Here is a 24,739-nt window from a genome sequence, read left to right as displayed (position 1 = left end):
GGTTCGCAGCCTGTGCTCAATGCACTGAGCTATGCCAGCCAGGGCCATATATCTTTCTTTATGAAGTGAATGTTCAAGTCTATTGTCCATCTTTATAATGAGGCTTACTAAGTGCTTCAAATGTCATTGGCATTCTCAGGATACAGTTAAAAGGAGAAGAACACAGACACCATAAATGAGAATACTGGTATAGGTGAATCGACTCAGCATTGTGGAATCAGGGGTGGATCAAATGGGGAAACAGTGCTTAGGCAGAATCTCAAAGCATTTAGAGTTGGATTTTAATTGTACAAATTAGGTGACACTTACTAATGGAATATCATTTTTTTCATAAGAAATTGAGTAGCTTAGTAAAACACTATATTCTTTTTTCTCTCAATAAATTGAAATTTAATTATTTGCATTTAACATTTAGATTTTTTATTTATCTTAAAACATTAATAAATTATTAGAATTCACAGTAGCATTTAGTTGCTATTCATAGGACTTCACATATTCTAAAAATGGAAACCATTGACATATTGATCATTTGCCAAGTTGAAATTAAAAGGTTTACCTTCACATATGCCACCACTACATCAGGTTCTCATCAAGATATCCATCTCTGGTAATTTTTCCTTTATTGTAATAATACATTTTTCATATAACATAATCACGAAATGAAAAATTGGATGTAGTTATAAACCACTTAGGACCTTCGGATTGAATGGTATGTGGTATGAGAATGGAAATAAGACAATTTCATTTAAATTCAGAGGTAAACAACACCTAGGTTTACATCTGCTATAAGAACAAACAGTCCTGACTGGTGTAGCTCAGTGGATTGACCGCCGACCTGTGAACCAAACGGTTGCCAGTTTGATTCCCAGTCAGGGCACATGCCTGGCTGGGTTGCAGGCCAGGTACCCAGAGGGGGCGTGAAAGAGACAATCACACATTGATGTTTCTCTTGCTCTCTTTCTTCCTCCCTTCCTCCCTCTGAAAATAAATAATAAAATCTTTTTAAAGAAGAATAAACATGTTTTGTAAGTTTTTTAAACATCCAACTTCATTGTTATATTTATTTTACCTAATACTAACATTTCTTTACAAGCATGATTCCACAATGCTGCTTTAGTGAATTACAACAGAGCAAGGACTTCCTTACCAGTATTCTGACACATTCCTCTGAAAAATACCCAGATACTATTTAATGTCCTTTGTTTTCCTTTAAGTTATATTAATTCCAAGATGTTTACCCTTATTTGATATCATAGCAATATAAAGAGAATATCAAATCCCCTAATCACATTACTGCCTTTGCCAGAAAACTGCCATCTCTATAAAAGAAAAAAAAACAACAACACTGTGCTAGCTAGTGAATGAAAATGCTATCATTTCTGCTTCTTTATTTGCAATCCTCTCTTGTTATCAATTATCTACCATAAGCTATAAAAGTGATGTTTACTGAAATGTGTGAAGCTTCAGAATATAACTGAAGATAAGTGCTAAATTATAGATAATGTAATCTGCACAGCAAAAAAACCACATTATAGATTACATTTTCAACTCTTCCAGATACTTATCATCAACAGAAAACAACAGAGTTAGCCATGGAGTAAAACCAGCCCATGCCAATTATGTTGTTTCATATGCTGCTCTCAAAGCAATAGCTCTGGAAGAAATCCAAATGGAAACTCAATTCCATAGCACTCTGTATTCCAAACGGTTTGTGATGAAACCAGAAGTATAACAAATGTGACTTGAGGGCACAGTGTTCTAAGAAAAGATGAACTGATTATAACTGGTAGGGGCAAATTGTAATGTGTTTATAGATATTCCAATAAGAACACAAACACATTGTAACTGCATCAAATAATATGATTAACAAACTCTAAATATGAAGTTTCACTGGTTTAATTTCAGCTCAGATTTTTTTTTTGTCTTTTACATATGAAATTTTGCTCCCACTAGCAACACAACCTACTGCTCCATTTTTTTCTCGGAGAACTTTTCATCTTTTTTCATTTACTGAAAGCTGAATTAAGCTATTTATTGTTAGATGAAATATGTATACACATACCTACTGTCTATAGAAATAAGAATGTGTCTTTGGCAAAGTCAGTATTTTTTTTCTTGAGGTAACAGAATGTCATTTATTTACATACAATTTTTTCATTTACTTTAAGTATGAGGTAAAATATTAAATTATTAACTTTTTAATGATTTCCTTGGGCATGAGACCAGCACTGGGCTGGTAATTAGAGTGATTTTATTTTCATTAATTTATGACCAATGTAATCACAGATGTTGTTTAAAAATATCTGTGTGTGTGCCTGTGTGTGTGAATTACAGAGAGACCATTCAAACCATCTTCCCTTGTACCACTTCAAAATATTGGTTCTAAGGATAACAGTTCAATCCAAATATGAAATATAGAAATCAGAAGACAGGAATTAAGTTGGCTTTCTTCCAAATTACATTTAAGTTTCATCACAAAACTGGCATCAGAATTGTCTTTTTCTAACAAAAAAAATACAAATATTTAATGGGTTGAACTTGCTGGGGAACAGTCGAAAGCAGCTTATCTTTCCTTCCACTTCACTGTCTTCCAAACTTCTAATTCTATCCCCATAGAATTTTGTCCCTTGATGGCAACTCAAGTATATCCTATGAATTACTAGTAAATCTCAGGTAATGGAAGCATCTTAATTTCAGGAATTACCGCATTTTTCAGATTATAAAACACATCCCCCCCCAAATTTAGAAGGAAAATGGGGGTGTGTCTTATAGTCCTAATGTAGCTTACCTGGCTCACTGTGGGGGGAGGACACTGGTGGAGCAGGGTCACAGATTATTAAATATTTTACCACATTTTTTGCTTCAAAATTTTTTTTCCTGTTTTCCTCCTCTAAAACCTAAGTGAGTCTTATGGTCCTGTGCATCTTATAGTCCTAAAAATACAGTAATAAGTCTAGACCATTCTATATCAAAACATTAATTTTTCCTTCCATTCAAACATCACTCCAGCATTGTCTAACCCATGGCCACACAAGCAGCAACAAGGAAAATGACATGCACCTTCTTTTCCTTTTTTCCTGTCCAGGTCTTGTGGAGCCTAAAGCATTTACAATTTGGGGAAAGACCTTCTCTTTATGAGAAAAATAATACAAATAATGAATATGAAACTTGGTCCATGGCATCCCAAGAAGATCTGTGTATGTGAAGGGCTCTGAGTTTGAACTTCATTAGCTTCAAGGTACATTCTTCCCTGCCTTCACCTTGAACTTCCTCTCTTCCTCTTTGTCCTCTTGGTTCTTCCAAGAAGTAAAAGCATAATGAAGAAGGTAAGAGGCAAAGAAAGCCCACGCCTTTTTACTAAGTGGGATTATTATCAGTTTTTTCTTGGTTAGCACTGACTCATTCTTGCTCTTTGTCAACGCAAACATACCAACTTGCACATGTATGAAATATATCACTGGATTGTTTATGAACCATCTCTTTCTATCCACTCCATGGTAATCTCCACTATTGTGTATTCCTTGATGAGTATGTGTCAGCCCTGAGCTGACCTCCAGATTTTGCTCCTAGCTAGTGCTTCTGGCAGAACACTTCACCAGGTCTTTTTCAAGGCATGCAAACTTTTTTATTGGTGGTTGGTGGGGAGGAGAGTACTTTCCAAAATGACTTCAGCATATCTGTCTTCTACAGGATCCACTTGACTCAAAGGAACATAAACCCTTTTGTTTGTCAAATTGTAGAAATTCACTGTTTCCACTGTATATTTTTCTTCTCTACCTTACCAAGGTATAGATGCTTCAGGCATCCTCCCAGCTTCAAAACCTCCAGTACGAGGGCTAGGCTGAAGTTTCTTTGCTACCAAGAATCTAGGATGTGACAGGTCAAAATCTCCACAGACTTCATAAACCTCTCCACCCTGGTAGCAGTGTGGGCCTTGTCTGTGGGTTTTTGAGCTCAGCTACACACAGGCAGAGAGTAAGACATCAATGTTCTCTTCTTGACCCTATTTCTCCTAATCTCTCCAATATTTAGAGCCTTCTAATTTGCCTTAGAGGACACTTGCAGGAAGGGAAATCCTAATATCTCTCTTTGTTCATACAAATTTCTTTCCTTCAAGAAATCCTGACTTCAACAATATACCCATAGCCTTCATGTATATAGATTGCAGGTGGGAAATGGCTGTTTGGCTAGTTTGACTTTATTTTAACCAGTCCCACCATGATGCATGTAGAACCTCCCTTTGGATTGTGGTATTTGTACCCACTATCATAAGCAATGTGATTTTAGCCAAGATTATAAAGATAACAAGAAAAAGTCCCATTCTAAATGTTGTTGTGCTAACTTTATTTTGAAATGACCAAGCAAATATTTAGCCCAAATTCAGCGCCTGATATGTGACCTATAAATAGAAAAATGATATTGACTCAGCCAGATTTTGTTCATGTATAGTTGTAGTGGAATACCAGTGTAAGTGTTTGCAAGTGTGAGAATATTATTTAAGATGGAAGGCCTTCAGGTAGATAGATATCAGTGGGCTTTAACGATGTCTCAAAGACTGTCAATGTTTAAGTTCTGTGGGTCTCAGAACTCCTCCAGTGAATTTTGCACATGGTTTCCTAGCTGATCTTTATAAAATGAAGGTTTTTTGTTGTTTTTTTTTAAGATTTTATTTATTTATTTTTAGGGAAGGAAGGGAGCGGGGGAGAGAGAGAGAGAGATAGAGATAGAGATAGATATGTGTGGTTGCTGGGGGTTATGGCCTGCAACCCAGGAATGTACCCTGGCTGGGAATCGAACCTGGGACACTTTGGTTCCCAGCCCATGCTCAATCCACTGAGCTATGCCAGCCAGGGCTTAAAATGAAGTTTTAATAATTTCAATATTTTCTTTCTCTTTTATACTTGCTAAAAGTCTCTTAGCAGCTATTCATTGGCCAATAGCTAAATTTCAGTTTTCTCCATTTACTCACTTAAGCCTCTTTTATTTTTTTTATTTACTGATTTGAGAGAGAGAGAGAGAGAGAGAGACATCAATTTGTTGTTCCACTTATTTATGCATCCATTGGTTGTTCCTTGTATGTGCCCAGACCTGGCATCACACCCACAACCTTGGTTTATTGGGATAACACTCTAACCAATTTAGCTACCCCATCAGAGCTAAGACTCTTTTTATTAGAGTTAAACCTTTTTAAAATCTTATTTTTATTCCTCTCTAACTTATTGGATCCATTCTAGATAGTCTGTTGCCCAAACATGCCTCCAATAATTTATTTATACATTCTCTACACCTGAAATTCTCCTCATTTTTATTCCATCTTATCTTTACTTAATAAAGTCTTCTCTAATACATCAACACAGAATAAATGATCCTTGTGTCTACTTATGAGAAATAAGTGGTTTATATATTGCTTAATTTTTTCAGTCACTTACATTGAGCCACTACCCTATTTAGTAGTAATAACTTGTCTAGAAAAAGGGTTTATGCTATTGTCTAGAAAGAGGGTTTAATAAGGATCCTAGCCAGTTATACCTAGAACATACAACACCCACTTACTCAGCCCCAAGTCTTCATAATATTGTCACTATTTTCCTACTTCCACTCTTCACCTGCTACATTTCACTTTCAGTTCAGAAACGGGTGTGATGTTTTAAAATGTCATTCACAGAATTTTCTTTCCCCACTCAAACCTGACATAATCTGTCATGGTATTCAGATTAAAACCACGTCTCCACAATTAATTCCAAAGCATTGTATTATCACTCAGCATGGTCCAACTCCACCCTCCCTATAATTTCCTTTCATCCCTTGCCACCCTTCCCCTTTCTCTGTCACCTTCAACCACCCCTCACATTTGCTCTCCCATCAACATTGCTTGCCCTCCTTCTTCATGTCCCATGCCTTTTTCTTATACTTTCTTCAGTTTTTGTACTTTCCTAAGTGCTACCTTCCCTGATCACCCTATCTACAATGACATCCCCTCAGCTTAATTTTTATACCTCTCTCACAGCTTTTCTCTCCCTAGCTCTGAAAATTTACTAATGTCCTTTGTTTGTTATCTGTTTTCCTTCAATAGAATATATATTTCACAACTGCAGACATTTTGTGTGTTGTTTGTTGTTACATCTCTACCATTTAGCACAGCACCTGACACTGAATTGGAGCTTGATGAATATTTGTTGAATGAGTGAATGAGCATGTACATGATCACCAGAGTACTAAGGCAACAGAGGATACACAAAAATGTATAAAGCATAACCTTTATGATCCCCAGGTTGCAGTACATTAGTGGAGGTTATTATGAACATAATAAAAATGGAACAAGTATAAAATGCTTTGCTACAAAAAAAGAATATGACAAAACTTCTTAGCATTTGAGTGGGACAACAATAATAATTGTGCTTAGTTATAAACAGTGAAATATGAATATAAGAAGATTAAAGTAAGACATAATTCTTGGCTAGAAATAGGGTAAGGAAAAACAAAAAATGCAATGGTAGAAAATATGCTATGTATACAGGTAGCATCATCATACAGTTTGATGGAGGTGATGAGTAGGAGAGTATAGTGTAGATAGGAAGGCTAGATTGTGCTGTGTCAGAGATTTAGCATGTCAGATGAGGAGAGTTCATGATGTTTTACAGGCAACAGAAAACCTTGTAAAATTTCTGAGCAGGAAAATGAAATGGTCATACCTATTTTGGGGGAGATAAATGAAAGTAAGAGAGAGAGCAAGGATAGATTGAAAGCAGAAAGACTAGTTAGGAAATTATTAAAATATTTATGGAAGAACAATGAGAGCTAATGTAGCAGTGGCTGTAAGGAACAGAAATGAAAGCATGGATACCAGGGACAATGGATGGTTGAACAGAAAGAACTTGATGACTGATTTGATATTTGTTATAAAAATGCTGTGCATTATCTATATAGAGAATGTTTTAGCCTAGCTATCAATAAAGGTGATTGTTTAAATTAAAATGTTTTATTTTCACTCTGTTCTGGCATTAAATGGTGTGAAAATATGTTTAGAAGCGGAAATTCTAAGGATCCTTTCTTTGCAATTCATATGGAATGAAAATTTACTCCAATGATGTCAGAAGCTGAGTTAGACTAATTTGTGCAACCCATGCCCATAACCATCAGATTCAAACAATGGTCTCGCACATATGGGAAGCTAGTCATCCTCATTTTCTCAATTCCACTAGGGAATGATAAAAGAAAAAAATATTCTTAACATGAAACATTTCATGCATGCAAGAGGAAGATGAGCAGCTCTCTCAGTGAGAATAAAATCTCCAAAATATCTCTTAGATTAGAGCAGGAGGCTTGCATACTAGAAAACAAAACACAACAAACAAACAAACAAAGGTGATCAAAACATGCTCAGAATAAATGAGCAGCAAACAAAGACAGAAAGGGTTATGTTGGGGACACAGAAACATAATTGGATTTCTCTGCCAACCCTGGTAATTAAAATGAAGACACTCAGTACCGTAGGTGCTCTGCAATCCCATAATATGTTTGAGATTAACAACCCTTGAATCTGTGCTTTACTGCTATATTATCTGAATATACAATACACGGTGCTTGCTATTTCCAGATAACACAAACAGAGGTTTCTCCAAGGCTGTGAGGATTTTGAAGTGGCTAATGAGAGAGCCTGACTTGTATTTTCCAATCACACTTCCTTTTCTGCCATTGATATTTTGGCCAAATTTGAACAGAAAATAAACAAGCAAATTAATAGGAAGTAACAAGCTTTACACTGATTTAAAGCTTTGCCTCCTTATTTTAGAGAAAAAAAAATCAGTTACTGCTCTGCAGCTTCGCACTGCCTCTTCTGTTTTGCCAGCCTTATGAAAATGAAAGGTACAAACTGTGTTGTTGGTTTGAGCTGCCTGGAGGGAGCTGGTTCTCTGTGAGGAACCAATATCTTCACTGAAGCCGCCCCCCTCACACATCTCAAACCCATGTCAGATGGGGGTCATCGGGTCTACAAAGGGATGCGGGCACTTGGGTCCTCCTCACTGGTGCCTCGTGGTGGTGCCTGGACAGTACCTGCAGGTAACCCCCAGCTGGCAGGTCATGCCACCAGGCACATCCAGGAGATTGCACGCACACTGACTTCCTCTGCTGCTGAAAGGCTTTTCTGACTGTGTACATGGTAATTTCAGCCGAATTCCTGCTTGCAAAATGGTGAGAGTTCCTCTGGGTTCTGTGGAAGTGTTGTCAGGAGCCAGATATGGGTATTGCAAAGGGAACGGGAAGTACATGCCAGTAATTAATATTATGTCTTGTCCCCAAAGACATTCCTGCTCTCTTTATGTCTTAGCTAACTGATCCTCTACCTCCTCTGAGAGGCAATGATGAAGTCAATATAAACACTCAGCTTTATATCTAATTTCTACTATTAAAAGGGAGGGAGGCAAACACATTAAGCAGGTTGGCAATGCCTAAGAAAAATCTCATGATACTTGGTATGCTTCCCAGAGAGGACAAAGTGAGAAACCTGATTTTTTGGGTTAAAGGGTTGTTTCTAGTGATCAGCTCAGGGTTACCGGTATCTCAAATTGTCTGGAGCAAAAGGAAGCCAAAAGGGTTTAAAAAGACAGAATAGAAAGACCCTGCAGCGTTTTACTTATTTCGTCCCCAGCCTAATATATTTTACAAAATAAAACCCTGTTCACAATAACTCAGCACTAATTCAGCCTGGTATAGTACAATATGAAGCCCAGTTCTTCTCTCACCTGTCTGGTTACTGAAAGAAGAGGTGAGCAGAGGGCCCAGGACGAATTGGTGATTATTCTTACCACAGTGTAGACATCTGTCCGTCTTTGTCTGGTCCAGGATGTAGTGATAGAACAACAGAAAAACACTTTAAAAAGTGACTTAACACATACATCAACCACATTTTGGCATTAAAATGATAAAACAATAGGCATCCCTAAGGTAAATGTCTAGTTTGGGCATTTGGAAAATCCTCACATGTGTTCTGTCATTTATTTATTCATTAGATATTTACTGCAAGTTTCGCTGCTGCTTCAGTTACTGCCAGCCTGGCTGTATGAGTGGTGATCACTGTGTTCAGAGGGTGCATAGACTAAATGATAAAGTTGCTTGAATAATGCTTGAGAAAAATGGAAAATGATAAAACAAATATGAACATTATTGGCCTAATTAAATATTAGAAATATTGACCAGAGCAAAGAAAGACAGATTTCTTCTTTAAAGACAAAAAAAATAGGTCCCCCCAACAAGCCTCTCTCACTCCTATGTTTTACTGTTGCAGTTTTAAAAGGACTAAGTCAGATGTAATGGTGTGGAAGCCCAGCCATGATACAGGTCCCTGAATGCTGCCTACAGTATAATCTGCCCCCAGAGTCAAAATAGCCAAAAGAAACCAGTTTTCTAAGAGAAAATTCCCATCCTGTCTTCATGATTTAATGTAGCAAAAAATTCTGAGTTGTGTTTTACTGGATTACCTTGGTTATTTCAAAGAGGCCATGCCATTTCTTGATCTTCAATAGCCAAATATTTTAAATTCATGTAAAATTAAAATAAAGAATCGCAGGTTTGACAATGTAGAGGAAGGAAATGTGTTATAAAATAAAATAATTGAAATGGCAAAACTCCTCCAACATGAACAATTTTTACATTCATATGATCTTTATTAAAAAATACCACTTCGTCATCTATCAAAAAAGTCAAAATGTATTTTTTCTAGCAGATTTTTCTGCTAGAAAATCACACTAACTTCTTTTAACTATTTCTGTCAGTGGAAAAAATAGCCTTAATGAAAACAAAAACAATATTTTTTCTGCACCCCAGTATTGTTTGCATAGCTGCTGGAGTCTGAATATTTGAATTCAGACCACAGAATTCTGAGGTCTGAGAATGTCAGGGGGGAAAGGCTCAGGTTTGGGTCTACGTGTGCTCAGCAGCGGTTCTGCTTCAGAGCAGATGCTCCAGGGGGAGAAGGGAACAGATGCAGCTGTGGAGAGGAGTCAGCCTCTGCTCTGGGACACCATTCCTCATAGCCGGGGCTAAGCTGGTGGATCTGGGAGCCACACAGCATTCCAGTGCAGTGGTTCAGTCATTATTAGTGAGTGTCATTGTGCCCTGATTGCAAGCACTCAAGTGTTCAGAGGGAAAATCATGAAAAACAAATGGAGAAAAACAATACACAGGAGCCTAATATCTTTAAGCGGGTAAATTATCTTTTCCTTGAGAAAGCAGAAAATGTTAATGACTAAGTCTGCCAAGACATTTTATAATAGAGGTAAATAAAGAAACAAAAGATTGTTCTAGTACTTTTGTGTGCAATTAAAGCATGTCATTCAGCACCCTGAATGAAGCTGGGAGCACTGACATAAATTTAAACTATCATAAAAAGTGCAATTGGGCTTGATTTTTGTCTTTATGAAAAATATTTCATAACTACAGATTTTTTATTTGTGCAGTAATATTTGATTTAATTTTTCTACAGTGTATAACATTAATGTGAAAATGAGTTTTATTTCTATTTCTCTTCTGTCTCTCTTACAACTCATCTTACTGGACTATTTGCCATTGATGCTAAATTTGTTGAGTCAAAGTTTCTTTTGTTCCAGGTGATAAAACAGTTATTAATTTATAAATTTGGATCGGGGGGTAGAATTTGTGAAGTAAGGACTTGCCAAACTGTTCCTGCACCCAGCTACTTTATTGGTGAAATGGTAGAAGGCAAGTGTAAAAGTCACTTCCTGATGTCACAATGAAGTAGCCTTGATTGGCAAAATAATTTTCCTAGATAGATATATGATAAAATAGGTCTAACTGTTTCTGAAAGAGCTCTTTTTAATAAGAGTAAAAATTCTAAATCATATGAAACACTGTATTACAGTTTAATTGGCATCACATTTTATTTTCAAGCAAAAACATAAAATAAGGTACATCTTACAATCAGCAGTCTTTGCTTCAATGAACTATGACAAGTGCTCATTAAATAAATGAAATGGTATGATGAGAACATAAAAGGGGAAGTAGACTTTTTAAGGAGATCAAACAAAACTCCCCTGAGAAATTAATTTTTGAGGTGAGATCTAAAAAGAAGGCAGTGGTTGAGGGGGTGAAGGAAAGGGAGAATGTCTAGGCAGAGGGAACAGAACATGCAAAAATCCTATGGCAAGGAGAAACATGGCACTCAGAAATGTATAACTAAGTGAAGAGTGGTCACATGTCAGCCCCATTTCAATATATGTTCAAGATTTAGTTTCCTAGAAGCCTAAGTGCCCATCAGTAGATGAGAGAATAAAGAAAGCTATGGTGCATTTACACAATGGAATACTATGCGGCAGTAAAAAGAAGAACTACTTACCTTTTGTGACGACATCAGTGGATCTGGAGAATATTATGCTAAGTAAAATAAGCTAGTAAGTGAAAGACAAATATCAAATGATCCCACTTATACCTGAAATCTAGTGAATGCAATAAACTAACAAACAAAAGAGAAACAGAGGGATAGAAACATGGAACAGATTGACAGCTGTCAGAGCAGAGAGTAAGCAGGGGTGGGCTGTATGAAAGAATGTGAAGGGATTAATCAAAGAACATTTATGCTTGATACATGGTAATGGACAATGATGGGGGCATTGGCTGATGGACAGAGGAATGTGGGGTTGGATGGAGGTGGGAAGGGGGAGAAAGAGCAGGGACAACTGTAAAAACATACAAAATCAAAAATTAAATTAAATTAAAATTTTTTGTTCTCTAGTAATTAAAAACAGACCCCTCCTTTACGCACATTGAAAATACATTGAATTTCCAGAACGCTCATCCTGGTTTAGAAGTGGATATCATTTCTTTGTACCACATCTTACTTTTAGTTTTAACTGGAAAAGGAAGTCTGAGCTCATTGATGAGAATGATATTTAGCACTATCTTTTAAATATCTGCATATGGAATTTAGTTTATTTAATACAATTTTATAATGACAGCTTCTATGAAATTTAATAAATATTATTTGATTATGAATCCTACCACAAAATAAGAAAACTGGTTGAATCACTGTATAACACAAGTTAAATTATAATGAAATAATTTGAGTTTAATTTGAATGTAATAATACATACATCTTCATATTTTTCTTTCTAATACAGTAAACTAATTACTTTCTGAAAACCTTTGTATAATAACACTCATAAAAACCATAAAAGTATTGTGTTTCATGAACTTCAAAAACATATATGATAGAAATATTTATTTAAGATAAATTTTTAAAATTATGAATACAGGTTTATTAAATGTGCTTTACTATAATGTCAAAGAGTGTTTATAAATTTTACTTTTAGATTTTTTTTTTTAAGATTTTATTTATTTATTTTAAGAGAGGGAAAGGAGGGAGGGAGGGGGAGAGAGAGAGAGAGAGAGAGAAAGAGAAACATCAATGTGCGGTTGCTGGGGGTTATGGCCTGCAACCCAGGAATATACCCTGGCTGGGAATCGAACCTGGGACACTTTGGTTCCCAGCCCGTGCTCAATCCACTGAGCTATGCCAGCGAGGGCTACTTTTAGATTTTTCAGTCATCATTCTTTATTTTAATATTATTTTTAATCTTCTGTACTCCTTTTTCCTGCTTACTATTTTATTCTCTGGTGATTTGAAAACTAAATATATAGCCTGTTTTAATTCTCCTAGAATTTTTATTTATAATTTAAAAATACAGATCATTCTCTATTTATACTATCACATGTTATGATAGTGGTTGATTTCCCCTTTCTGTGAGATGAGGAAATTGTATTCTTTTTTATTGATGCCTTTCCAGCTTCTGAATTTTTGTTCCTATTAACTGGTCCTATTTTTACCTAGACTATTTTTTCCACTGATTAGATTTTTAGAACTACTTTACTTTTATTGTAAAGATCCATTAGAACTCCCATTGCTAATCTGACCCTCTTTAGTCTTTTGACTTTTCTAATAAACAAAACATAAAAATGATAATAGATAATGCAAAAAGAAACTAAAAAATGTTTGCTAATTTTTCTAGTGTTCTCTAGCAAAGAAAAAATGATCACTTATTTCTAATAATCTTTCTCTACTATTTGGGTCATTAATGTTTTCCACTATCTTGTTCCAGGTTTGATGAACTTGCTAGTATTGCTCATAGAGGTCTTGGAGATTTATTTGTGGTGTCTTTGGTAAAAGATACAAAAAAAAAATAGCAAAGGGAGTGAATAATCATTGATAGTTTTGATGTCAATAAGAATTTAAATCACAGGCTAACAAAAAATAATACACATTTTATCATGGAAAAGATCAATTTCAGAAAAGTTCATTAGGCAGTTTTTGTCCTAAACAACCTCAGTAATCAAGTTAAATTTGAAATTTGTAGATGCCATCCTTCTGCAAATTGTCAATGCTCACTAAAAAAAAAAATATGAACTTGAAGTCATTCAATGCAGTTTTCGTTCCATGAGTCCTTGTTACTAGTGTATTTACAATATTTTTTATGTTGAACACAGATTCACATTATACCAATATTAAGGAAGGAAAAAACCTCTTTTTGGCTTTCTTTTTGTCACCTTTAATAAGATGCTTCTACTTACTGGCCATTGTGTGCTACCTCCAGAGTCAAAGATGTCTGATTATTCTTTTAAATTTGTCTTAGAGAATGTATTTTAATCTTCAAGAATAATTTTTAACACTTGTATTTTATTTTGAGATTATATTTGCTGTGAAATTATAACCTTTTAAAACCCCAAATTTCTATTTTTTATTTCGGATTATCTCAGATTCAATTTCAAGGTACCTTTAAAATGATTTTCATTGGGCAAAAGGGAGCTCCTATTATGTAGAATTGTCTCTCGATTAATTCCTCATGTGACTGAAAACTTAGATGTACGGAATTGTGTGTCATACCAGTTTCTTCACTGAGTATTCTATAGACATCACTAAGTCTTGTGCAGTTTTGGTTATAGAATGGACATTTGAGCAAATTTGACCTGTGATTTCTACTTAGGCAAATATTTATTTTATTCTGATGCCAAAGGATGTTTTTCTTAATACATTTAATTCAAAAATTTAACCAGGGTAAATCTAACACTTCCCAGGATTGTAAAAAGTTAAGACCAGTTTGTGCTGTGCTCTTTATTTATGTGTTTAATCTTTCACATAGAGTTACAACTTCCTTCTTACTAGTTTCCTCGCCTAAATAAGCTTTTTATCTCCTTAGCCACATTGAGGGTGTCATTTAAATCCTGTATCTTTAGCATATTTCACAGTACTTGGTACTATATATCTCTCAATGTTTAATGTTTGTTGAAGGACTGAGTAAACAAGCAAATGAAATCTCCCTTCAAATTCCAAAATTAAACAAAATTTCTCTAAATGAATTCATTGCAAACCAACAGATAAACATGAATAAGAATGAGAATTGAGTCCACATATTTTTAAGAAATTTTGAGTAAAAATAAAATATTGTAATAAATATTAACATTTTGTTCCAAATAACCCATTGAATATCAACTATTATGATTGATTTCCAGTTGCTTTATCTTTGTTAACATGTATTGACTCTTTTTCATAAATGCTTACTTCATTATGTGGTTGGTGATTTTTGATGGTATGATTATTTCCAGAAGGCACTCTCTTTACTGGGAATCATATACATGATTTTTAAGTTTACCCCTAAAGTGGATTAAATTTACTTTTAAAAACTGAGAATAAAACTTCTAATCTCCTAGGTACATTCTGAATAGGCTTGGGTTCAATTTCTCCCAGGTCACTCTCTCTCATCACAGCTGTGGTAAATGAAAGCTTCCATGACATATCACAGGAGAACCAGCAGAGAATGCCTGTTTCTGAGTTTATATTGGAGGCTTCTTGCTTTTCAAGGCATGAAGGCCTCATCTTGCATCCTGGTTTGGACATCAAATCCCATGATTCAAACCCACAAATTTTAGATCTATTTTGTAAAATCTGAAGACCACATGACTTGGATTCTGCATTGAGTTTGTTTTCTTGCTTCCTTAACAATTTTCTTTCCCTCCCCTTTTGAGTACAACCATATAATCTTTAATAGTTTCCATTTACAATGCATCATTATGTATTTGGGGCAGAACTTCACTCTGGCACATTGATATACACTCATCTTTGTACTTCCAGTGCCTTCTCAAGTCTGTGGACCATAGTAGTTTTTCAATTGTCTGCAGAATTATGTACTAAGTAATAAAATACACTAAGTGCTGATGTTTGATGAAAGCATGGAGAATAAACATCAAAATGTCCTACCTTACATGATCAGGAAAAAAATAATAGAAAGGAATAACGGGAGGATGAGAGTATAAAAAATCAGGCAACAGAGCACTAACAAATAACTTCTGTGATCTGCAAAATTTGCCTGAGACCTGACTTCTGTAGAGTAATATAACAAATGTCACCATTATGACCCTAGGGCCCAAGTTCTGCTGTGCTCTCACTTTGTTTATTTTATTATATTAAGCTTCTATAACTTCACAAAATATACACTATAAAAATCCTGCCAAAAATGAAGGAGGATGTCACTGAAAATAAATAGTGAAAATGCCATTTAATGCAAATTTCCGGTAGCAAATTTCTCTCTATGATACCCCCAGCTTGACAAATTTAGATCATACTGCAGATGTATAATTTTTTCCACAGTAATGCCAGTTTTCTCCCAAATAGAAACTATGTGTTCACCAATTTCCAGATGTACAACTCCCTCTGGTTAATTCTTACAAAAATGGCTTTCATTGTTTAAAAAAAAAACAATTTAAACAAGTGTCTTTGTGTGTCTTTATTGTTTCATTGGATAAAAGGCAGTTTATCTACCCGAACATACATTGCCTTCTCAGAGTAACTTGTGGCAGCCCAGTTTTTTTTATCTGCATTTGCTAAATTTAGTATGAACAGTAGGATAATCCTTACTAGGAAAGTGGATTATAAAGATAAAAGAAAGAAGCATTAAGTTCCTTCCCCAACCAGTTCCAAATGTGCCTTTATGCCTATATTATCCCATAAACACCAGGGCAATTGCACCAGCTGCTCTTGACTCTCGGAGGGCATGATATTTCCTCTCATTCTGGCACAAACCACCACCCCAAAGGGAAGAAACTCACAAGGCAGAAGTAGACAGGAGGAGTTTCACTGGGACTACAGATAAATGCCAGAACCTGAGAGCTCTCTGCTGAAAGTGAGTTCTTAGAAATATAAAACAGTAAAATATAAAAAGACATTAAATTTAGACATAAAACCAGTCTTTTGGACATTTTTGTTATATTCTTTTGATATTTTAAAATAAATATCTGGTATCCAGAACTCTTGGTAACAATGATTAAATGGGAGTAAGGCAAAGAAAAAGAGGAATTTAATTCCCTGAATGAACTATATGGCTTATTCACTTTTATTAGTATGGACAATTACTTTTGTGTTATTATATTTCTGTACAGCTAAAAAAATGTATTGGTCATGCTAAAGCTAGAAACATCATTAAGAACCATCAAATATGAGATGTACATCTGCTTTAAGTTTTTATTTCACTCCATCCAGTGGTAAGATTGGACATTTTCTTACTCTTAAAACAAATACAGAACAAAACTCCATTCCCAAAAAAAGGATGTGAAGTGCTGTCCAGAGCATCATTATCCCAACATTCTTGAACACTGGCCACAAATTACTATGCTACTGTCTTATACTGTAAAAGCACAAACAAAAACAAAACCAAGAAACAAACAAATAAATAGGAGTACATCCTCTCAAGTTTAATGAGCCAAGTTTAGATGGTGATTGCCCAAAGGGGCATCTGTATATTGTTGTAACTAAATGAAAGTGGAGGTTCACAAGTCTGTTGCCATACAAGCCAAACTTTGTGAGGCAGAGGCTGGTGGAAAAGGAAAGAGGTTTTATTCAGGTGCTGCAAGATCTAGGTGATCTGGGAAAATGCCAGATTCCTGTCTCAAAGCCCACCTCCTCAGCAAGACCAGGGCAAAAGCTAGTGTCCAAACTTTCTGCTCCAATGTAAAGTACAGTTTTCTTGGAGCCAGCAGGCAGTTGCTAAGCAGTCCTAGTCCCCATCCAAATAGCTTTGCTTGTTCCTGCTGCTGTTCATTTTAGGCTTCCACCTGGAGCCTGCATGGTGGAACCCACATGGCAAAGGGCCATGCAGCTGCTAGGGCCTCAAGGCTGCATATTCCTGGAAAAGTATATGAATGCACCAGTGAGTACATCATTAGCTGAGAAAGAGAGAGCAAGTGACTCCCTCCTGGTGGCAAGGGCCATGAGGCTGCCGGGGCCACAGAGTTCATGTTGCCAGGCATCAGAGCATGCGAACACATAGGCTAATGCATCACCAGATGAGCAAGAGAGAGAGGCTCCCTCTTGGAGAACATAGACCACCTGGCTACTAAGGTCATGTGGCCCTTGGAGAGAAAAAAGTAAGCACACTGTGTGAGTGCAAGTCAGGAGACAGAGAGAATCACGAGTTGAAGAACCTCTCTGTTCTCTTGGGATTATATTTGCTTGGGCTTGGAATAAGCCAGGTGTTTTCTCAAAATGACCAATCAACTTCCTAATTTTTACATGCTTTAGCTGAGTCCACCTCTCAACCAACCCCTTCTTTCCCCAGGATAAATTGACAAGCCTCTTTGGGCTAGCACCTCCCCCTGCATCATTCTGACTATGATACATGTGCCTTTGTTCCCCTGGTCCGCCCTCAGTCTAGTACCAGAATGAGAAGAGGGATTTTTGTCTATTCAGTTATCTTGTTAACTGTTTGCATGTTTGTGTGCTATACATTGATAGCTCTACCTTTCAGCATGCTCAGTAGAAGAACCTCCTCCTGCCACCATCTTAGCCAATGGGGGGAAATCCTTGGAGCTCTCAAGAGACTGTTTACCAGTAATAATGTAGCAATGTTTTGTCCTTTCACAGATACTTCAAATCTTTGCTAATTCTATCACACACCCCCCCCCCCCCCGCCCCTGCCTTGTTCTGGAGTGAAACCCTGAGACTGGCTGGCTATGTGATGGTGAAGGGAAAAAGATCACAACCCACTGAGTCCCCATCTGATACAATGAAACCATCTATTGGCACCTATTGTCCTCTCTAAAGCAGACAGATGAAGCTTCAGAAAAGTTTTTGAGACAACCTAAATTTAAATCTTAGCCCTGGCACTCATAAGATTTAATGCTGGTTATTTACTTTTTTTAAATCTCTGCTTTTTTTAACCTGTAAAATGAGTACAATACCTCCTGCTATTTCTTCCTCAAATGTGATTGTTCGTTTATTTGTTTGTTTTTGTCACAAGGGTTAGATAACATATATGAAAACGTTTTTGCTTACAAAAGTGAGAGTTTCCTACTTTGGGAAAGTTTATACTTGGTATATACAGCTAACATTTAGGGCTCCCTATATGCTAGATACTGCTCTATATGATTTAAATGTTTAACTTATTATTTCTCTCAATAATCATACAGTAGGGATGGTTATTTTCCCCACTTGACAGATCAGTAAACTGAGACACTGAAAGACTAAGTAACTCATCAGTGTTGTTAATCCTTATACTACCTAAATTTTACTGATGCTACTAACTGAACTGCCTCCATATGTATATTATTAGAACAGTGAATTAGAGTCTAAATTGGCTAAGCTATAATATTTTGAGATATAAACCCTCAAAATACAGTCCAAACTAATCTCAGAAGAAAGCTATAATAGAGAGACCAAAGTTTCTGTTGTCCACAAGGAAACAATGAAATCTAGCCATGGGGAGACAAAGCCTGATGACAGTAACCTGTTCCTGAATAGTCAGTCATCATTACTCTGTTAGTATTATTATCATAGTCCATGTAAGCAACAGCAGGAAAAAAGGGTGGCAAAGAAAAATCTGGAAAACTCTATTACACCACATTCTATTAAATGCATTATAAAATCTTATAACAAAATTGAGCAGGGGAAAGCTCAGAACAGTAAAACTAACTATTATTAAATTTCATATATAATTTGTAAAAAGGTCCAAATAATGCATTAGAGCCATTCTACCCATTATGTACTGCCTGAATCCAACACCAAGTCTTTTTGAGCTGATCACAAGTAGTAATGGCATCAACAACACTTTTATGGTAAGGCAGAAATTTGGGTGCATACATGGGTGTATCATGCGGTTTATTTTCCTCCTTTAGCTATTTTTCTCTCCTTTCTTCTTGCTATTTCTTAGAGGTTTTATAGTTGCTTCTCACTTAACAATTACCTATTTGCAAATACTAGTTTCCAGCATTCATGTCAGTTTCCAATGGAACAGATGACATTTTGGGGCCATAGATAATGCATTTGTTCTGTTGCTGAATAACATATTGCACCAAAGCTTAGTAGCCTAAAAACAACTTTTATTAACTAACAATTCCTGTTTACTCAGACATACTTAGCTAGATACCTCTGCATTGGGGCTTCTCACAAAACTGCAGTCAAGATGTTAGCTAGGGGTTTAGTCATTTCAGAGCCTGGAAAGCTCACTCCCATGTTTCTTGGCAGTATTTACCTCACTGTGTGTTATGGGCTGAGAGCCTCAGTTCTTCACTGGCTATTAGCTAGAGATTCTATTCAATTTTTTGCCACATCACCTCTTCATATCTCAGCTCAAATATTACAGTTTTCTGGTAAATACCTTAAACATTGGAGGTCTTTTGATTTAGGCCTCCATCCTTGAGATATAGAGGCAAAGTAGTTTAAGATATTGATAAAATAGGTTAATATAAAAACATGGGAAGACAATGGCTAAACTCAAGTGTAATAGAAGATCTTTGGAGATTAGAAGGTCTGAGAGACCACATGTTTGGTGAGTCCTTCATAAGAATGTTGAAGTCATTATAATTGTTGGCAGGAGTTGGTGTGCACAGAAGCATTGTGAGAATCAAAGGAAAGGGGTTGTGAATGTAAGGCAGGGTTACAATGTGACGCAGGAAGCAAGAAGAATCCCCAATCTCGCCAGAGCCATATAATATGTTGAGTGTGAGAAATTAAGATGCCTCTGCTTGCGTGGAATGCAGAGAAGTGGTGACTTCTAGGGAGGGAGAGCCTGTGTTATTTTAGTCAAGGAGAAAAACTGTATTATTTGAAGTTGTTGTGAATACAGAGGAGTTCCTTTACCATAAAGTATTAATTCCAGAATTGCCCAAATACATTGCCAACTTGGTCAACCCATTAGAGTAAACCTCCCTCCTTCCATACTTTGTTTCCCCTGTATTGCATATCCCCCCATAAAGTCTCACACACACTCCTTTATCTCAGACTTTGTTTTCTGGGGACACTGAGCTAAGACTAAAGGAAAAGGAAACTTACAAACAAGATTTTTATCCAAAGAGTATACACACACATATGTCACACTCCACATGATTTAATTCTGGGGTGTCTACAGGAGAGGGCAAAGCCAGACCACACATGGGAATGAGGATGTTCATTTTCACACAATTGACGTTGACTCATTAAAGGGATGAAATGCTTTTTCCCTTTAAATTTGCATAGTTTGTTCATAGTCCTCAAGGTTACTAGGTGTCTTTTAAAATATCTCAATGTTCTCTGTATAAAAAGAGAATTGCATTTTTAAAATAACAATATTAAAACATTATAACAATGAGTAGATAATTTATAATCAGAAAAAACTTATACTTCAGTGTATGTATTAGTTAGTTTCTCCAGACTGTTGCATTTTCCATAAATGAGTGGCACAAAACAACAGAAATGTACTTGCTCACAGTTATGGAAGCTGGAAGTCTGAAACTAAGAGCTTGTTGGGCCAAGCTCTCTCTGAAGGTTCTAGAGAAGAATTCTACTTTGCCTCTACCTGGCTTCCAGTGGTTGCTAACAATCACTGGCATTTCTTGGCTTGTGCCTCACTCCGAAAGCTACCTCTGCCTTCATGCGGCTCTCTTCCTTCGGTGTGTATCATCTGATTTATAGTCCATGTGAATCCAGTTCAACCTTAATTTGATTACATCTTCAAGACCCTATTTCCAAATAAGGTCACCTTCACAGGACTTCAACATAGCCTTTTACTGAATGCATTCTAACCCACTATACAACATTATCAAATAATTCTTGGAATTTCAACACTTATTTCCACAAACCAAAGCATCTAGTACAAAAAGAGGATAAACAAACCTTGAATATTTTTTATTCAGTAAACTGAGAAATCTCATGATCTCAGAGAGTAGTCACTTAAAATAAGTTATTTCCTTAAGCTAATTTGTCTAATTTGGTTAAGCTAGTTTTTTTTTTCATGAATTTGCCTAGCCTTTGATTGTGATATTCTCTCTGTTCAGAAAATATTGTACAGTAATGACTGAATGCATATGGACAAATTTAGATTAGACATATACGCAACCTTGGTGACTTTTTTGCTTTGCTTTTTCTGTTCACACTTCTGGGTTTGAAGACACTGTAGGGGGCTGAGCAATTGAGGGAAAAAGAGAGAAGGGGCAATACATCAGAGCTGTTTTCCCACTTCAAATGACTTGATTCTGAGCTTCCCACTGGCTCAAGGTCCTCTGAGGTGGAAGGCTTAACATCCAAACAACATGGAAGAGCACACTGTGAAACAATACCCTGACCTCCTTACCATAAACACCACAGAGAAGAAAGAAAAGGGAATTTTTCCTTGTTGGCAAAGGACTTTGGTACAAAGGATGTGTGAAAGCTAAGACACTCTTCCCCCCTGGCCTTCATCACTGCAAATATGTGCTGTCATGTAGACTGGTCTCTGGTTTGAAATGTAAGAGCCTCTGAGAGCTGCTATACACAGAAAGTACAAAAGCAAAATACATTAAAAATCTGTTTACATAGCTAATTTAAATACATCTTAGTTTTTGTTAAAAAAATCTACCACTTTTTAATATTTTAAAACCATTTCTGAGCCCTAATTTCTGAGGAAATATGAATGTGAAGTTAATTTATTCGACATTAAAAAAAGTAACACCAGATTTTGGATGTCTTCATCCTTAACTCTCTTTGTTCTCTTTGATGACATTTTCCTTTTTTTTATTAATAATTTATTTTTCGGCCCTGGTGACATAGCTCAGTGGATTGAGCGCGGACTGCGAACCAAAGTGTCGCAGGTTTGATTCCCAGTCCGGGTACATGCCTGGGTTGCAGGCCATGACTCCCAGTAAGCACACATTGATGTTTCTCTCTTTCTCTCTATCTCCCTCCCTTCCCTCTCTAAAAATAAATAAATAAAATCTTTAAAAAAATAATTTATTTTTCTTTTTGAAATTTTGATATGACACCATTCCTGTTGTGTTTCTCTTCATTTTATCACCAGAATCTTTCTCCAGATACCAGTTAATTAAAAAACTGTATCACATTCAGTCATTAACTCACAAGTGTCCTTAACCCCACTGTTCCCATCATTAGTCCATCTTGTCAGCAAGCATTGTCACAAATTATGGAATTAAGGAACACTAAACTATGTCACTTCTCGGCTGACTCTCTTCTTCCAATACACAAAGCTCACTTTTCCATTGGCTTTAAAATGGAGTACTAGTATGTCTAATCTCCTCTATTAAATTAATTATTTTTGGTGCATGAATATTTATCTGCAAGCTCAAATATTTGATCTCACACAGTCATGTCTGGAATAGCTTTCTCAAACAATTTCAGAACCTAAAAATGAAAGCCCCTTAGGATCATTTCTCTGTGTACAACTTTGCCTTTACTATCTTGGCTTCATTTTCTCTATCTGTAAAATGAATAATTGGAATAATTATTCCAGTTCATGAGTTTATGTCTTTTGTCATCTTTTAAACTTGGCACAAGCTCTAATTGCCAAGTGCTATTTTAAACTTATCCTATAAAAATTCAGTACATAATTCTATTTGATATAAAGATATAAAGGATGTACTGCTTCATCTCATACTTTATAATCTGCCTCAGATCTAAGTTAAAATTATAACAATAAATTGAATAAATAAAAATATAGATTTTTCCAAAAACAAATGTTTTAAGAACTTTTGTTTATGCTCTGAGCTCAACTGCTGCTGGCAATGCTGCTCTGAGTGAACTAATCAATTTATTTTTGACTAGTGAACTACTCAATATAACTTTCAATGTGAAACAAGTCAGAGATTTTTGCCAGTAATAATTGATGAGTGACAGATGATTTTATTTTTATGAAGTCAAGTGGAAAAATCATTTGATTAAACAATCTTCACAAGGATGTTGGTGGCATACTGTAGTGTATAAATAAAGAATATCTACACAGTTTTTCTTTTCCTTTTATTATTTGGAAAGAGAAATCAAAGAATTTTAGACCAGAGGAGAAAAGGAAAATGTTTTGACTCTTCTGGCTGAGGAGGAGATGTGTAGTGCTAGGAATACAATAAATACATAAAAATAGAATGAGGGCTATTCATTATTAGTGTAATGACTTAGGTAAATAATATATGCATGATACAGTGTCATTCACAGTAGCTGAACTAAATGCAAAATTTTTATTTCAAGATAAACCAAAGCCAGTAAGATAGTCCAAGTCTGATTAATATTAATATAGGATTAAGGATAATAAATATCCAATTCAGATCTGGATGCATGAATTAAGTCTGCATGAAGATAACAAAAAAAATAAGAAAAATGTTTAATTCTACATATTTACTTAAAAGACACATAATCTTGCTATGTAGTAAAAAATCAAACTCATACAAAATAGAAAATAAGGACACAAATTATGTTCTTAGATTGTAACATTACCTAAACTCTGTTAATATTAGTTTAGTAGTGTGGTTCTTATTTCAATTGACTGATATCCTTATCAGAAAAAAAAGTTTGGACAAAACAGGACACCAGGGATACCTGTACAGAGAAAAAATTGTGGGAGAACATAAGGCAGCCATCTGAAAGCCAGGGAGAGAGGCCTTAGAACTAACCAAATCTGCTGTACCTGACTTTGGACTTATTGTCTCCAGAACTGTGAGAAAATAATTGTTTTTTTTTGTTGTTATTTAAGACACCCAGTCTGTGGTAATTACATATAACTGCCTGGAAAAGCAATACACCTGATTAAAAGCCTGAAACAGCTCAACAGGAGTTGCTTCAGAAACCTTTTCATTTGTAACATTGCATTGCTAAGATTTAGCTCCAAGAAATGATTATGTCAAGAGATAGCTGTTTAGTTAGCATTGTTTAGACTTTTTTGGTGATCCATTATTCCACCATTGGAATACACTACCAGGAAAGGTCCCCTGGCCCTAGATTACCTCTGTTCTGTCTTTTTGGACACCAGTTTGATTCTCTGGGAACTACAGAGGGTCTTGTTGGGCAGCCAAACTTCAGTGGGTATCACTACTGAGAACTAATCCTGCTGAACTTCAGATGATCCCACTGAGCTACCTATCCTCTAGTCCTTTGTGCCATCCAGAGCCAGGGCTAGGGTGAGGTGACCCAGAGCGTAAGCACCTCCTGTGATTTTGCACCTTAGTCTTCTCTCTCTCCTCATCTGAATTCCAGTGCTGCTGGTGCCACACTCCCAAGATTTTCTTAGTTTAAGTTTTTGGCATTCTTTCAGAGGATATAGTTTGATTGTGGGTTCACAGGAGATATTTACAGATTTTATATATATATATATATATATATACACACATATATATACACACACACACATATATATAAAATGCCTTCAAAATAAGTGCTACATGAATGATGTAAGTGAATTCTTTAGCAGTTCTGGGGAGAGTTTCCCGTGCTTGATACTGTAAAAGT

This window comes from Phyllostomus discolor, chromosome 2 (assembly GCF_004126475.2).
Source record: "Phyllostomus discolor isolate MPI-MPIP mPhyDis1 chromosome 2, mPhyDis1.pri.v3, whole genome shotgun sequence".
Taxonomy (NCBI): domain Eukaryota; kingdom Metazoa; phylum Chordata; class Mammalia; order Chiroptera; family Phyllostomidae; genus Phyllostomus; species Phyllostomus discolor.
The sequence above is the reverse complement of the archived record's forward strand: the minus strand, read 5'-3'. Positions refer to the sequence as shown.